Genomic DNA, 16,901 nt, shown 5'->3' on the forward strand with positions numbered 1-16,901 from the left:
GCATATTCTTTCTAGCCAGGTTTTACCTACATAAACTAAGTTGTTCTACAGCCCTGGTTCTGTGAAATCTCATTCACAAGTTTCTGGGCCTTTTTTTCTGCTGACAAACTGCAACTCTGTGTCTCCCAGAGAGTCTCCCTGAGAGCAACACAGAGTTGCAGTTTGTCAGCAGAAAAAAGGCCCAGAAACTTGTGAATGAGATTTCACAGAACCAGGGCTGTAGAACAACTTAGTTTACGTAGGTAAAACCTGGCTAGAAAGAATATGCATCATATATCTATTCTAAGGTGACCAGACGTCCCGCTTTTGGCGGGACAGTCCCGCTTTTGAGCAATTTGTCCCGCGTCCCGCGGCGTTTCAAAAAAGTCCCGATTTTTCTGGAGCCCCAGCTGATGGCTAGAAGAAAAAAAAACTGTTTAAACTCTTGCCCGGGGCTTCAAAGGGCCGCCCTACAGGCAATCAGTGTAAAGCAGTTTTTTTTTCCCCTAGCTAAGCTTCAGAAACGAAACCGAAACCAGGGTCTTTGGTGCAGCGTGACAAAATGAGGCAGAGAGAGATTTATTTTTATTTTTATTTTTCCTCCCCAAAAAAGGTAGGTGAAAAACTGCAAACAATGGGAAATTTAGGAGGAGAGTTCAAGATTTTAAAACACAAAGGAAAAAAAGCTGTATTTAACTAGGGAATTGTAATAATTGAGATACTATTAATTGTATATTGTGTTGAAAGCAGAAATGGTTAAGTTGTGGTTCGGAAGAATATATGGGAGAAATTATTTGGTTTATTATTATTGGTAAATATAATTAATTGATTTGTAAGAAATTGGATTGCATGGAAATAATTGGAATATTCATGTTCATATTGATTAATATACAAAAAAGATAGTTTTATAACTAATTGTTTTATATTAAAATGTTGAATTTGTATTAAACAACTGTATTACATAATTACATAATTAAACAATGTGAGGATGGATATAAAAATAGATGACAATGGGAAGGGGTATAATATAGAATAGAAGGGAAAAATTGAATTTGATTAAGATTAGAGATGAGGATGAAGGGTAATATTGGTTTTTTTAAAAAATAGATGAGGAATAAATATGGCAAAAAGGAAATATAGAAATTGTAAATTTAATTGAAATGACTAAACGCTGTTTAAATTTGTGAACCAGCCAAATATTCTGTTCAAAGAAAATAAATTGTATGTTTGTATGTGTGTTTCTAATTATTGCTATTTATTCATATTTGTTCTCTTTTATTCTTTAAAGTTTAACAATTCATTCTTTATCTTAATATCTTTATATTTGCTTGGGGTTGCCTTTCTTCCCTTTCATCTTTTTTATTGTACAGCAATCTTTCTCCTCAAACCTACCACCTCTCTTTTCTTTCCTTCTTACTTTCTCTTCCCCCCCTCTTCTTCTCCTCCCTATTTCCTCTTCCTTTCTCCTTCTCCTCCTCTCTTCCTCCCTCTCTTACCCTCACTCCTACTCTAATTTCCATTCCTTCATCCCTCTCTATTGCTGTAATCCTTTAATGCATATGGACTACTCAGAGGGCTGAAAAAGTTATTTTTGACTGGTCCTCACACTTTTGACCAGTCCTCGAACTTATGACTGTCCTCACATTTTACATTTTTGCCCTATCTTGTCACCTTGTTGAAGAGAAGCAGTTGTGAAATGAGTGACATGGTTGTTAAGAATGCTGCACGGGCATAAATGTGAGGATGGTCATAAGTGTGAGGACCAGTCAAAAGTGTGAGGACCTGTCAGAAATGACTTTTCAGCCCTCTGAGTAGTCCCTATACACATAGCCATGGCCACCCGGTCACATGACCAGGTAGCCACGCCCACCCAGTCACATGGCCTCCAAGCCACGCCCACACAATAAGCCACGCCCACAATGGTGTCCTTCTTCCCAATGTTAAAATCTGTTCACCTTACCCTATAGACATAGCCATGGCCACCCGGTCACATGACCAGCTAGCCACGCCCACCCAGTCACATGACCAGTTAGCCACGCCCACAAAATAAGCCACGCCCACAATGTCCCTCTTTACCAATGTTAAAATCTGGTCACCTTAATCTATTCTCTCCCACCTTTTCTGGACCCAATCGTACCATAATTTCCAACCGTTATAAAATTCGGAATCTTTTTTTTACCATTGATCAATCTAGTTCATCGATCTGATTCCGCACACTCATTCATTTTATAGATTATTTTCAAATCCATCGGTAAGTATTGATTTTTCCGCTCCTGCGCATACGCTAATCTTGCTGCAGTGATAATGTGAATCAACAAGAAGCATATATCTGATTTAACGTTCAAAGGTTTTGCCCCCAATAGGAAAATCTCGGGCCTTAATTCCAAATTAATCTGTGTAATTTCCAAAATCCATTGCCGTATTTTTTTTCCAATATTTAACCGCCTGCGGGCAGGTCCACCATTGGTGAAAATAAGTTCCATGACTGTAACCGCACTTCCAACAGCAGGCAGATGTCCCGGGAAACATTTTAGCTAGTCTCGCAGGGGAGAGATGCCTCCCCCCCCTTGCGGATACCGGTGGGGGTGGTTTTCTTGCAGACGTTTGGGGACCCAACTAGGGAACGTCATCAGGGTTAGAAGGGAGTGTTGGGCGCACGGAGGAAGAGGAGGGCTATATCCCTTAGCAAGGGACATTTGGGGGCTCCGTGGTGGTCGTAAGTTGAGGTCTACCGGTAGGATCTCAGCTGTGTGTATTGATTTAGGATGTTTCTATTGGGGTTTTTTTTTAAATTGTTTTAAAAAGTTTAATTGTGATATCCCAGTTTTTTCAAATCCCAGCTGCCCAGAGTCACTGACTGAAGATGGGCGGCTATAGAAATTGAATAGAGATAGATAGATAGATAGATAGATAGATAGATAGATAGATAGATAGATAGATAGATAGATAGATAGATAGATGATATAAAGACAGACAGATGATAGAGAAAGAGATTATGGATAGATAGATAGATAAATAGATTGATAGAGAGATGATAGAAGTAGATAGATGATAAATGATAGATGATATATTTAGAGATGACAAAGATGATTGATACATAGATATAGATAGATAGATAGATAGATAGATAGATAGATGATAAATAATATATAGACAGATGATAGAGAAAGAAATTATGGATAGATAGATAAATAGATGACAGATAGATGATAGATGATAGATAGATAGATAGAGATAGATAGATGATAAATAGATGATAAATGATAGATGATATATTTAGACATGACACATACGATAGACAGACAGAGAGACAGATAGATAGACAGACAAACAGATATATAGACAGACAATAGACAATAGAGAAAAAGATGGATGGATGGATAGATAGATAGATAGATGATAGATAGATAAATAGATTGACTGACTGACAAACAGATAGATATAGACAGAGAGACAGATATACAGATGATAGAGAAAAATGATGATAGACAGATTGAATGAGAGACAGACAGACAGACAGATAGATAGATATAGATAGATAGATATAGATGATAGATGATAGATGATAGATAATAGATAGATAGATAGATAGATATAGATAGATAGCTAGAAGATAGATAGCTAGATAGCTAGATAGATAGATAGATAGATAGAGAGAAAGATAGAGATCCCCACTTGATCTCTCCACCGTGACTGGGGCAATCTCTTTCCAACAGCCCTTGTGAGAAAACCCAACTGGGGTAGACAGTCCAGGGCCCCGATGCAGGTGGCCCCTGTTTATGTTCGGATGGTTATGGGGAAACTACATCTGGGGAAGGAATAGTAGGTATGTTCGCCAGTTATTTCTAAAAACAAAAAGGTCGGAATAGAAAGAAGCAAACCAACCACTGACCGTGGGCTCTCCGGGGGCGCTCCATTACAACTAACGCAGCCCACTTCCCATCGTGCCCAGCGGGTGCCTGGGTAACTGGGGGGCTACGTCATTCTCCGCGCTGCTTTACCGCACCGGCTTTTCTAGTTGCCAAGCAACAAGAGACTCCAGAATTCCACATTCCACATCCTGGGATTTGGCCGTAACTCCGAGTGATGCAGAATGTTGCATACCTTGGCATATGTCCGCACACATATCAGACGCATCAAGTGAGAATTTCGAATCACCAGGAGGCAGTGAGTTCTAGTCCCGCTTTAGGCATGAAACCTGGCTGGGTGCCTTTGGGCCAATCACCAGGAGGCGGTGAGTTCTAGTCCCGCCTTAGGCATGAAACCTGGCTGGGTGCCTTTGGGCCAATCACCAGGAGGCGGTGAGTTCTAGTCCCGCCTTAGGCATGAAAGCTGGCTGGGTGACTTTGGGCCAATCACCAGGAGACGGTGAGTTCTAGTCCCGCCTTAGGCATGAAACCTGGCTGGGTGACTTTGGGCCAATCACCAGGAGGCGGTGAGTTCTAGTCCCGCCTTAGGCATGAAAGCTGGCTGGGTGACTTTGGGCCAATCACCAGGAGACGGTGAGTTCTAGTCCCGCCTTAGGCATGAAACCTGGCTGGGTGACTTTGGGCCAATCACCAGGAGACGGTGAGTTCTAGTCCAGCCTTAGGCATGAAACCTGGCTGGGTGCCTTTGGGCCAATCACCAGGAGGCGGTGAGTTCTAGTCCCGCCTTAGGCATGAAAGCTGGCTGGGTGACTTTGGGCCAATCACCAGGAGACGGTGAGTTCTAGTCCCGCCTTAGGCATGAAACCAGGCTGGGTGACTTTGGGCCAATCCCCAGGAGACGGTGAGTTCTAGTCCCGCCTTAGGCATGAAACCAGGCTGGGTGACTTTGGGCCAATCACCAGGAGACGGTGAGTTCTAGTCCAGCCTTAGGCATGAAACCGGCTGGGTGACTTTGGGCCAATCACCAGGAGGCGGTGAGTTCTAGTCCCGCCTTAGGCATGAAACCGGCTGGGTGATTTTGGGCCAATCACCAGGAGACGGTGAGTTCTAGTCCCGCCTTAGGCATGAAAGCCGGCCGGTGATTTTGGGCCAATCACCAGGAGACCGTGAGTTCTAGTCCCGCCTTAGGCATGAAAGCCGGCCGGGTGATTTTGGGCCAATCACCAGGAGACGGTGAGTTCTAGTCCCGCCTTAGGCATGAAAGCCAGCCGGGTGACTTTGGGCCAATCACCAGGAGACGGTGAGTTCTAGTCCTGCCTTAGGCATGAAAGCCGGCCGGGTGATTTTGGGCTGATTCCCCCCCCTCTCGCCCCTCGCAGGGTTGTTGTAGGGAAAATAGGAGGAGAAAGTCATGTTGGATATGTTCACCATGTTGATTTATTTGTAAAAAGAATAAAGTGGGGGCGGGATTTAAACAAAGAAAGAAAGAAAGAAAGAAAGAAAGAATAAACAACAAACAAACATTTTTTACAAATGGCTTATTTAAGGGAACAAATTATATTTTGCCAGCAGGCTCATGGTCACAGCTGCCATCTTGACTTTTTTGACCCCAGATGCCTCCTTGTACAGCTAGTCCTCGACATAGAACAGTTCGGTTAGTGACGTGTTTGATGTTACAGCGGCATTGAAAAAAGTGACCTTACGGACTTATTTTTCAGACTTACGACCGTTGCTGCATCCGAGTGGTCACGTTATTAAGGTCATATTTACATTACAATTGCAGTTGCCACATGATTGGCAACTGACTCATATTTACGACGGTTGCAGTGGCCTTGGGGGGGTGTCCCGAGGATCCCCTTTTGCGACAAGCCAAGTCAGTGGGGACACAGCCAGATTCACTTACCAACCGGGTTACTAACTGATCCACTTAACCACTGTGGCAAGAAAGGTCGTAAAACAGCGCAAAGCTCACTTAACAAATGTCTCCCTTAGCAACATAAATTTGGGGCTCAGTTGCGGTCGTAAATTGAGGACTGCCTGTATTCCCTTCGGATTTGAGACTTCCCTTTTAGCAAGACAAGTTGGCCGTGTGGTCTCAGAACGCCCACTAGAGGTCGCCCTCCGCTTGCTAAATAGCCTTCCCTAGGGACTTTCAAGGGGAATTGTCCTGAGCACCTGACCAAAGGGGGGGGGGGGAAATCAGAGCCCCCCCCTCCATTTATGTTGGAGGCGAGACACAGGCTGTTGCAACCGCACCTGATTTGCAGGTGCAGCCTAGTTTTTTCCTCCATCATTATTTCTACTTTGCCTTCTGTTGTCCATCTTCTCCTACCTTCATTCTCCTTTTTTCCCCCTTTCTGTCTCCATCGCCCTTCCTTCTCCTTCTCCGGACTATCCTCTCCTTTGTTGTCTCCTCCTCCTCCTCCTCCTCCTCCTCCTCCTCCTCCTCCTCCTCCTTCTTCTTCTTCTTCTTCTCTTCTTCTTCTTCTTCTTCTTCTTCTTCTTCTTCTCTTTTTCTCCTCTTCTTCTTCTCCTCTTCCTCCTCCTTCTCCTCTTCTCCTCTTCTTCTTCTCCTCTTCCTCCTCCTCCTCCTCCTCCTCCTCCTCTTCTTCTTCTCTTCTTCTTCTCCTCTTCCTCCTCCTTCTCCTCTTCTTCTCTTCTTCTTCTCCTCCTCTTCCTCCTCCTCCTCTTCCTCCTCCTCCTCCTCCTCCTCCTCTTCTTCTTCTCTTCTTCTTCTCCTCTTCCTCCTCCTCCTCCTCTTCTTCTTCTCTCCTCCTCCTCCTCTTCCTCTTCTTCTTCTCCTCTCCTCCTCCTCCTCCTTCACCTTCATCTTTTCCTCCTCTTCCTTCTCCCCCTTCGTCTTCCTCTCCTCCCCCTCCATTTCCTTCTTTTGCTTTTGCTGCTTTTCCTCCTCCTCCCTCCTCCTCCTCCTCCATCTTCTTCCCTTCCCCCTCCCTCTTCTTCTGCTTCTCCTCCTCCTCCTCCCTTTCCCTCTCCCTTCTTCCCCTTCTTCTTCCTCCCCTTCCCCTTCCTCCCCCTCCCTCTCCTTCTCCTCCCCCTCTGTCTCCTTCTGCTGCTGCTTTTCCTCCTCCTCCTCCTCCTCCTCCATCTTCTTCTACTGGCTGTTGTCATACTCTCATGGGGCCATGTACAAATCCTAGGACTTTGTCTGAGCTACGCTTGGTTGAAGTTTGGGCTGATACAATGAAGGGGCTTGTTGGGCAATTCCTATTGTGGCTGAGGGCTAATCCTAGCTTTGTCCACACCTTGCTGCAGGGAATTTTTGCCTATGATTAGAGCTACAGTAGTGGCCAAAATTGTGGAAACCTTCTGGGAAAAGTGTATTTTTGAGTTTTGATGGCTAATAACACCACTTTGTGTGTGTGTGTGTGTTTCAAGATAATCCTATTCCACTGCTGGAATGGCCTGGGAATAGCCCAGATCTTCACCCAATGGAAAATCTACGAAGCTGACTAAAGAAACTTGTTAGTCAGAAGCGACCCAGCAATGAAACCCAGTTAATAGAAGCCATCATTCAATCTTGGTTTCACATGATAACAGCTGCAGAACTAAAAGACTTGGTTCACTCCATGGGAAGACGTAAGGCCGTCATTCACGCTAAAGATTACTCAACTAAGGATTAACTGACATGGGGATCATTTTTGTATATCTCGTTTTTTCTACGTGTTTCACTTTTCTTCTTCATACCGTAACTGCTATTCTAACAGCAAATCCTTCATAAAAGGTATTGCATTACATTCTTGATTAAATTATCTTTCCATTGATATATAATGTTATGGTACTACTCCAAAAAGAAAAGAAAACTGGTGTTATTAGCTAGTTTTAGAAAATACACTTTCCCCAAAAGGTTTCCACAATTTTGGCTACTACTGTTTCTATCTCTTAAGTGCTGACATCTGCTGGGGGCTATTAAGGGGCTGCTTTCCAAGAGCATGTTTCTCCATTTCTCATCCAGGGAAAGATAATATTCTGCCTGTTTAATATTTCTCAAAAGATTTCATTCTTCTAGGAGAGGGGTAGGCCAGGGGTGAAATCCAGCAGGTTCTGACAGGTTCTGGAGAACCGGTAGCAGAAATTTTGAGCAGTTCGGAGAACCGGCAAATGCCACCTCTGGCTGGCCCCAGAGTGGGGTGGGAATGGGGATTTTGTAACATCCTTGTCCCTGGAGTGGGGAGGGAATGAGGATTTTGCAGTATCCTTCCCCTGGAGTGGGGCGGGAATGGGGATTTTGCAGTATCCTTCCCCTGGAGTGGGGAGGAAATGGGGATTTTGCAGTATCCTTCCCCTGGAGTCGGGAGGATATGGGGATTTTGCAGTTTCCTTCCCCTGGAGTGGGGAGGGAATGGGAATTTTGCAGTATCCTTCCCCTGGAGTCGGGAGGGAATGGGGATTTTGCAGTATCCTTCCCCCAGGAGTGGGGAGGGAATGGGGATTTTGCAGTATCCTTCTCCTGGAGTGGGGAGGGAATGGGGATTTTGCAGTATCCTTCCCGTGGAATGGGGAGGGAATGGCGATTTTACAATATCCTTCCCCCAGGAGTGGGGAGGGAATGGGGATTTTGGAGTATCCTTCCCCTGGAGTCGGGAGGGATATGGGGATTTTGCTGTTTCCTTCCCCTGCCACGCCCACCAAGGCACGCCCACCAAGCCACACCACACCCACCAAGGCACGCCCACAGAACCGGTAGTAAAAAATTGGGATTTTACCACTGGGGTAGGTGCTAACTTTCTACAGGTTCTGAAGCCCAAGAGAGGGAGGCTTTTGAAACGTGCACCCCCAAAAATCTCATTTCTAGGGTCACCAGGGCAGCAATAACTGTTGGGAGTCAGCCTAACCTGTGTGTGTGTGTGGGGGGGGGGAACCTTCAGAACCCCCCCCCAATTGTCATTATCCAAAGGCTGGAATCTGGACCAACCTCTGTCCCGGGTCACGTCTTGCAAAATAGGAACGCGTATCACCCTCCTACCGAAACGCTTGACATGGGGAGCAGCTACAAAGCTTGGAAAAAATTCATAAATTAGAGAGGATTTGCATACCAAAATATTATACATTAGTGAGTTAGCTTGGTGCCACCAAGTCCAGCCACATTTTTTGCGGAGGTGGGGGGACTGCACGGATAAATGCTTGCCCTCTTGACTGTCTCCGAGATTAATTTGCAATTCTTCCAAAGGACATTCCTGGAATCTCTTGGATCCCGTCGGATCACCTGATTTTATGATTAAAAAAATCCTCTCCTTTCTGCTTTCTCGGCGGTGTCCTCCAGCCTAATTTTATTTATTTATTTATTTATTAAATTAATTACAGGGAGTCCTCGACGTACGACCACAATTGGGGCTCAACGTTTCCGTTGCTAAGCGAGACAGTTGTTCGGGGAGTTGCGCTCCATTTTACGACCTTTCGTGCTGGTGTTGTTAAGCGAATCGGGTGGTCGTGAAGCGAATCTGGATTTCCCCCCCCCCATTGACTTTGTTGGTGGCAAGGTTGCAAAACAGGATCTCATGACCCTGACTAGGTGGCTCAGTGGCTAAGACACTGAGCTTGTCGATCAGAAAAGTCGGCAGTTCGGTGGTTCGAATCCCTAGTCCAGATCTCCTGCGTGAGCAGGGGGTTGGACTAGATGACCTCCAAGCTCCCTTCCAACTCTGGTAGGCCCGTTTTTCACCCACCCGAGGCTCCAGAGGCTTGATTTTTTTGGACTTCTCCTCCCATCGGACACCCCTTGGAGCCATCCACGAAGACAAGCCCATGATGAACTTGCCTTCAAACCTTGGAAAAAGACGGGAGATGATTCATAATCCAAGAACCACACTGAACTGGCGCTGGAATCTTGGTTATGTCTGGTGTGAAACCGAGAGTCGCATTTTTACAGTTGTCCTGGAAGAATTCCTGCCCCCTTGGCAATGTCTTCAAAAGGGCCTCCCCGCATTTATGGGGGACCAGGCGTGGCGTCTTGGAGATGTCAACCCTGTTTGACCTGGGTTTGAACCTCTTCCCCCACCCCCACCCCCACCCCCCAAGAAAAACCTCTGGAGAGCCCTTTGATCTTCTGAGGATGCTCGCTTGATCAAAAGAAGAATGTCGAAAGAAAGGAAAGAAGGAAAGAGACGAGAGAGAGCGAGAGAGAATTCAATGGGCCGAGACAAAGGCAGGACACGCTTTGCAAACCTCAATGTATCTGGAGTGTTGGGGCGTGTTGTGCAAATTTCTCATACTCTTACCAGACCCTGTTCCTCAGAAGGGCACCAGGTCTGTTTTAGAGTAGAATAACAGAGTTGGAAGGGACCTTGTAGGTCATCTAGTCCAACCCCCCGCCCAAGCAGGAGACCCTACACCATTTCTGACAGATGGCAGTCCAGTCTCTTCTTGGAAGCCTCCAGGGATGAAGCTCCCACAACTTCTGAAGGCAACTTCTGTTCCATGGGTTGACTGTTCTCCCTGTTTCTCCTTATTTCCAGGTTGAATCTCTCCCTGATCAGTTTCCATCCATTATTCCTTCTCTGGCCTTCAGGTGCTTTGGAAAACAGCTTGACCCCCTTCCTCCTCTCTGGGGCAGCCCCTCCAATATTGGAAGATGCTCTCCTGTCTCCCCTGGTCCTTCTCTTCCCTAGACTAGCCAGGCCCAGTTCCTGCAACCGTTCATCGTATGTTTGAGCCTCCAGTCCCCTCATCATCCTGGTTGCTCTTCTCTGCAATTCTTTCTAGAGTCTCACATCTTTTTTATAGTGTGGGGACCAAAACTGGATGCAGTACTCTTAGGTGTGGTTTTACTAAGGCTTTATAGAGTGGTATTAGTACCTCCCTTGATCTTGATTGCATCCCTCTGTTAATGCAATTTAGGATTGCATTGGCTTTTTTGGCTGCCACCAAACGCTGCTGGCTCCTATTTAATTGGTTGTCCACTAAGACTCCAAGATCCTTCTCACGGTTCCTGCTATTAAACCTGGTTTCACCCAGTTTATATGTGTAATTTTGGTTTTTCTTGCCTAAGATTTTACTTTTCTCTACATTCAATTTCATTTTCATTTCTAGTGAAGAGAAGGACCAGGGGAGACATGATAGCATCTTTCAGTACTTGAGGGGCTGCCACAGAGAGGAAGGGGTCAAATTATTATTATTATTTTTTAAATTTGATTTATATGCCGCCTTCTCCGGAGACTCAGGGCGGCTTACAGTGCGCTAAGCAATAGCCTTCATCCTTTTGTATATTTATACAAAGTCAGCTTATTGCCCCCACAAACTGGGTCCTCAATTTACCTACCTTAGAAAGGATGGAAGGCTGAGTCAACCTTGAGCCTGGTGAGATTCGAACTTACAGTAATTGCAGACAGCTGGTGTTAATCACAATGCTTTCAGTCTGCTGAGCCACCAGGCCCTCCCTCTTTCCCTCCCTCCCTCCCTTCTTTTTCTTTCTTTCTCTTTCTTTCCCTCCCTCCCTTCTTTCTTTACTTCTTTCTTTTTCCTCCCTCCCTCCCTTCTTTTTCTTTCTTTCTTTCTTTCTTTCTTTCTTTCTTTCTTTCTTTCTTTCTTTCTTTCTTTCTTTCTTTCTTTCTTTCTTTCTTTCTTTCTTTCTTTCTTTCTTTCTTTCTTTCTCTCTCTCTCTCTCTCTTTCTTTTTTTTAAAAAATTTGATTTATATGCCGCCCTTCTCCGGAGACTCAGGGCAGCTTCCAATGCGTTAAGCAAATAGCCTTCATCGTTTTGTATATTTTATACAAAGTCAGCTTATTGCCCCCACAATCCGGATCCTCAATTTACCCACCTTAGAAAGGATGGAAGGCTGAGTCGACCTTGAGCCTGGTGAGAATTGAACTTGCAGTAATTGCAGGCAGCTGGATGTTAAATGCTGCCTTAGGAGGCATTAGCCTCCTACGCCACTCAGGCTCCTTTTCTAAAACACCCGAAGGCCAGACAAGGAATAATGGATGGAAACTGATGAAGGAGAGAACCTGGAAATAAGGAGAAATTTCCAGATAGTGAGGACAATTAACCAGTGGAACTGCTTGCCACCAGAAGTTGTGGGTGCTTCATCACTGGAGGTTTTTAAGAAGAGATTGGACAGCCCCGTGTCTGAAGTGGTATAGGGTTTCCTGCTTGAGCAGGGGGTTGGATTAGATGACCTCGAAGGGCCCTTCCAAATCTGTTATTCTGAAGCCACCGTGCCAAGGTTAAAAAAACACCCAGTAGTTCCACGGTTTGGAAGTTACATTGTGGTAATGTGGGCTGAGCTTGCCCTGAAAAGCAGATTTGGCTACCAGCTGGCCTGAATGTCATTTTCTTGCCCAATCATTCTTAACATGGAATTTTCCTTTTGTTGTCCCTGTCCTGTTGTGGACGAATTTAAGTCTTCCCTTCTGTTGTAACGCCAAGAAGTTTTTTTTATAGTTAGTGTGAATTAAATCCCATCATCCATCAAGCAACTGACATTCTGGATTTAGCTGCAGAAAGAAAAAAAGAAATCAATTTATGCTGCTCTGAACTATCTCAGTTTAATTCTTTCCTTTCCTTTCCTTTCCTTTCCTTTCCTTTCCTTTCCTTTCCTTTCCTTTCCTTTCCTTTCCTTTCCTTTCCTTTCCTTTCCTTTCCTTCCCTTCCTTCCCTTCCCTTCCCTTCCCTTCCCTTCCCTCCATTCCCTTCCCTTCCTTCCCTTCCCTTCCTTCCCTTCCTTTCCTTCCCTTCCCTTCCCTTCCCTTCCTTTCCCTTCCTTCCCTTCCCTTCCCTTCCCTTCCTTTCCTTTCCCTTCCCGTCCCGTCCCGTCCCTTCCCTTCCCTTCCCTTCCCTTCCCTCCCTTCTTCCTTTTCCTTCCCTCCCTTTCCTTTCCCTTCCCTTCCCTTCCCTTCCCTTCCTTTCCTTTCCTTTCCTTTTGCTTTCCTTTCCCTCCCTTTCCTTTCCTTTCCTTTCCTTTCCTTTCCCTTCCCTTCCCTTCCCTTCCCTTCCCTTCCCTTCCCTTTCCTTTCCTTTTGCTTTCCTTTCCCTCCCTTTCCTTTCCCTCCCTTTCCTTTCCTTTCCTTTCCTTTCCTTTCCTTTCCTTTCCTTCCCTTCCCTTCCCTTCCCTTCCCTTCCTTCCCTTCCTTTCCTTCCCTTCCCTTCCCTTCCCTTCCTTTCCCTTCCTTCCCTTCCCTTCCCTTCCCTTCCCTTCCCTTCCTTTCCTTTCCTTTCCTTTTGCTTTCCTTTCCCTCCCTTTCCTTTCCTTTCCTTTCCTTTCCCTTCCCTTCCCTTCCCTTCCCTTCCCTTCCCTTCCCTTTCCTTTCCTTTTGCTTTCCTTTCCCTCCCTTTCCTTTCCCTCCCTTTCCTTTCCTTTCCTTTCCTTTCCTTTCCTTTCCTTTCCTTTCCTTTCCTTTCCTTCCCTTCCCTTCCCTTCCCTTCCCTTCCCTTCCCTTCCTTTCCTTTCCTTCCCTTCCCTTCCCTTCCCTCCCTTCCCTTCCCTTCCTTTCCTTTCCTTCCCTTCCCTTCCCTTCCCTCCCTTCCCTTCCCTTCCTTTCCTTTCCTTTCCTTCCCTTCCCTTCCCTTCCCTTCCCTTCCTTTCCTTTCCTTCCCTTCCCTTCCCTTCCCTTCCCTTCCCTTCCCTTCCTTTCCTTTCCTTTCCTTCCCTTCCCTTCCCTTCCCTCCCTTCCCTTCCCTTCCTTTCCTTTCCTTTCCTTCCCTTCCCTTCCCTTCCCTTCCCTTCCCTTCCCTTCCCTTCCTTTCCTTTCCTTTCCTTCCCTTCCCTTCCCTTCCCTTCCCTTCCCTTCCCTTCCTTTCCTTTCCTTTCCTTCCCTTCCCTTCCCTTCCCTTCCCTTCCCTTCCCTTCCTTTCCTTTCCTTCCCTTCCCTTCCCTTCCCTCCCTTCCCTTCTTCCTTTTCCTTCCCTTCCCTTCCCTTCCCTTCCCTTCCCTTCCCTTCCTTCCCTTCCTTTCCCTTCCCTCCCTTCCTTTCCCTTCCTTCCCTTCCCTTCCTTTCCCTTCCTTCCCTTCCCTTCCCTTCTTCCTTTTCTTCCCTCCCTTCCCTTCCCTTCCCTTCCTTCCCTTCCCTTCCCTCCCTTCCCTTCCCTTCCCTTCCTTCCCTTCCCTTCCCTCCCTTCCCTTCCCTTCCCTTCCCTTCCCTTCCCTCCCTTCCCTTCCCTTCCCTTCCCTTCCCTTCCCTTCCCTTCCCTTCCTTCCCTTCCCTTCCTTTCCTTTCCTTCCCTTCCCTTCCCTTCCCTTCCCTCCCTTCCCTTCTTCCTTTTCCTTCCCTTCCCTTCCCTTCCCTTCCCTTCCCTTCCCTTCCCTTCCTTCCCTTCCTTTCCCTTCCCTTCCTTTCCCTTCCTTCCCTTCCCTTCCCTTCTTCCTTTTCTTCCCTCCCTTCCCTTCCCTTCCCTTCCTTCCCTTCCCTTCCCTCCCTTCCCTTCCCTTCCCTTCCCTCCCTTCCCTTCCCTTCCCTTCCCTTCCCTTCCTTCCCTTCCTTTCCCTTCCCTCCCTTCCTTTCCCTTCCTTCCCTTCCCTTCCTTTCCCTTCCTTCCCTTCCCTTCCCTTCTTCCTTTTCTTCCCTCCCTTCCCTTCCCTTCCTTCCCTTCCCTTCCCTCCCTTCCCTTCCCTTCCCTTCCCTTCCCTTCCCTTCCCTTCCCTTCCCTCCCTTCCCTTCCCTTCCCTTCCCTTCCCTTCCCTTCCTTCCCTTCCTTTCCCTTCCCTCCCTTCCTTTCCCTTCCTTCCCTTCCCTTCCTTTCCCTTCCTTCCCTTCCCTTCCCTTCTTCCTTTTCTTCCCTCCCTTCCCTTCCCTTCCCTCCCTTCCCTTCCCTCCCTTCCCTTCCCCTTTCCCTTCCTTTCCTTTCCCTTTCTCTTTCCCTTGATATATCAATTTATTCAGCCGTATGTCTCCTAATTGCAACTCTGGATGCTACAGACCGCAATAAAAGGGAGCCAAAACCCTTTTAGACCCCAAAACCACCATTAATTGTGGAATAACGGGCACCAAAGACCACGCCAACTCCAGTAATAAATAGCACGACACCCCATCAACGAGCTGACTTCACTTCCAAACTCTACGTTGTGGAGGAACATCCAGTTTTCCAAGATCTTATCAAATGCTGGGAGATCACGGACGATGGTGAATCAAGGTTTATGATATTCCAGAAGGCAGGAACCGGGTCGGAGAAGGAGCATCCCGGGTCCCACCAAATTTCACCGTTTCTTAAGAGATAGAACCTGGAGTAGCAACTACAGGTAATTCTCGACTTGCAACGGTTCATTTAGTGACCATTTAACGTTACAACGGCAACTTTGAAAGGAACGTAGAAGTGCGTTTCACACTTGTGACCCTTCCCCCCCCAGGTTCACGTAACGAAATCTGGACACTTGGCCACTGGCTCATATTTACGACGGTCGCAGTGTCCCGGCTGAGAGTCACGCGATCCCCTTTTGTGACCTCCTTGAGAAGCAGAGTCAAGGGGGAAGAAGCCGGATTCACTTAAGAACCGGGTTACGAATTTATCAAGGGCAATGATTTGCTTAACGACCGTGGCAGGAAAGATCGTAAAATGGGGGCAAAACAGTACTTAACAATTGTCTCACTTAGCAAGGGAAAGTTTGGACTCAAACGGGATGGTCAGTTGAGGACAAAACTGTAAATGAAAAATTGTCAGCCAAGATATGGGTACTCCAGCCACTGGACTGTAGCAGGGTCTCCAACCTTGGCAACTTTAAGCCTGGCGGACTTCAACTCCCAGAATTCCCCAGCCTGGCTGGGGAATTCTGGGAGTTGAAGTCCGCCAGGCTTAAATTTGCCAAGGTTGGAGACCTCTGGACGATAGAAAGGGGGTCAGATTTGGGGGGGTCAGATCAAAAGAATGAGCAAGAAAGGGGACTTTGGGTTCAAAGTTGCCACAAATTAAATTAAAATAATTAGAGGTTGAGGCAGATGCCTTATTAACAAGACTTTGCAAAATTAAAATACAAGTTGACCATCTTATCATGTCAAGAGCTATTAGACTAACAAGCTACAACGTGGCTGTTACAGCTAATAAATATTTAAATTTTAATGGAAAAGCGATTTAACAAACTTAAACAAAAACAAAAAAAAAATCCAAATACAGAATCAACAACGACGACGAAACAATATTAAACCCAAAAGACACAAAAGAAAGTCTCAATTCCTGACCAAATCTATGCAGAATAATAGAGTTGGAAGGGACCTTAGAGGTCTTCTAGTCCAACCCTCTGCTCAAGCAGGAGACTTTATACCATTTCAGACAAATTGGCTGTCCGGTCGAAACCTCCAGTGATGGAGCATCCACAACTTCTGGTGGCCAGTTGTTCCACTGGTTAATTGTTCTCACCGTCAGAAAATTTCTCCTTAGTTCTAGGTTGCTTCTCTCCTTGATTTGTTTCCATCCATGCAATTTATCCAAGTGGATTTTTCATTTTTAACATTTTTTTTGCAAAGTAGCGATCAGCTGGGGATTTCCTGATATTTTCTTTCTTCCCTAGTTTTGCTGACTTTCCTAGACTGGGGTTTCCCCCCCCCAATGATACTCTTCAGAACTGCGGAATTCTTTAAAAACTTGATGGGGTTTTTCTGAGAGACTTGGTTTTTTTTTAAAAAAACCCCAATCTCCAAAAGTTAACTGGAATCTGGCAATTTTTCAACCCGTTTAAACAGTTTAAGAGTAACAGAGTGGGAAGGGACCTTGGAGGTCATCTAGTCCAGCTCCCTGCTCATACAGGAGAACCACAGGCTATCAACATAATAATTTTAAATTGGGGTATTTTAAATTTCTGGGGTTTTAAATTGAGCCAAATCTATTTAACCATTTTAAATTTTTAATTGTTGTTTTGTCTTGTGTTTTTAAATAGGCTGTACACCGCCCTGAGTCCTTCGGGAGAAGGGCGGTATAGAAATAAAATTATTATTATTATTATTATTATTATTATTATTATTATTATTATTATTATTATTATTATTATTATTATTATTATTATTTATTGGTTAATCTTTAGTGAGATTCACAGCTTTTGAGGCTGGTTAATAGCTCAGCAGCTCGAGTCCCAACCAAGGACCTAGGAACTGTTAAGGTATCGTCGGAG

This window comes from Pantherophis guttatus, chromosome 3 (genome assembly GCF_059756535.1).
Source record: "Pantherophis guttatus breed Tessera chromosome 3, ASM5975653v1, whole genome shotgun sequence".
Classification (NCBI taxonomy): domain Eukaryota; kingdom Metazoa; phylum Chordata; class Lepidosauria; order Squamata; family Colubridae; genus Pantherophis; species Pantherophis guttatus.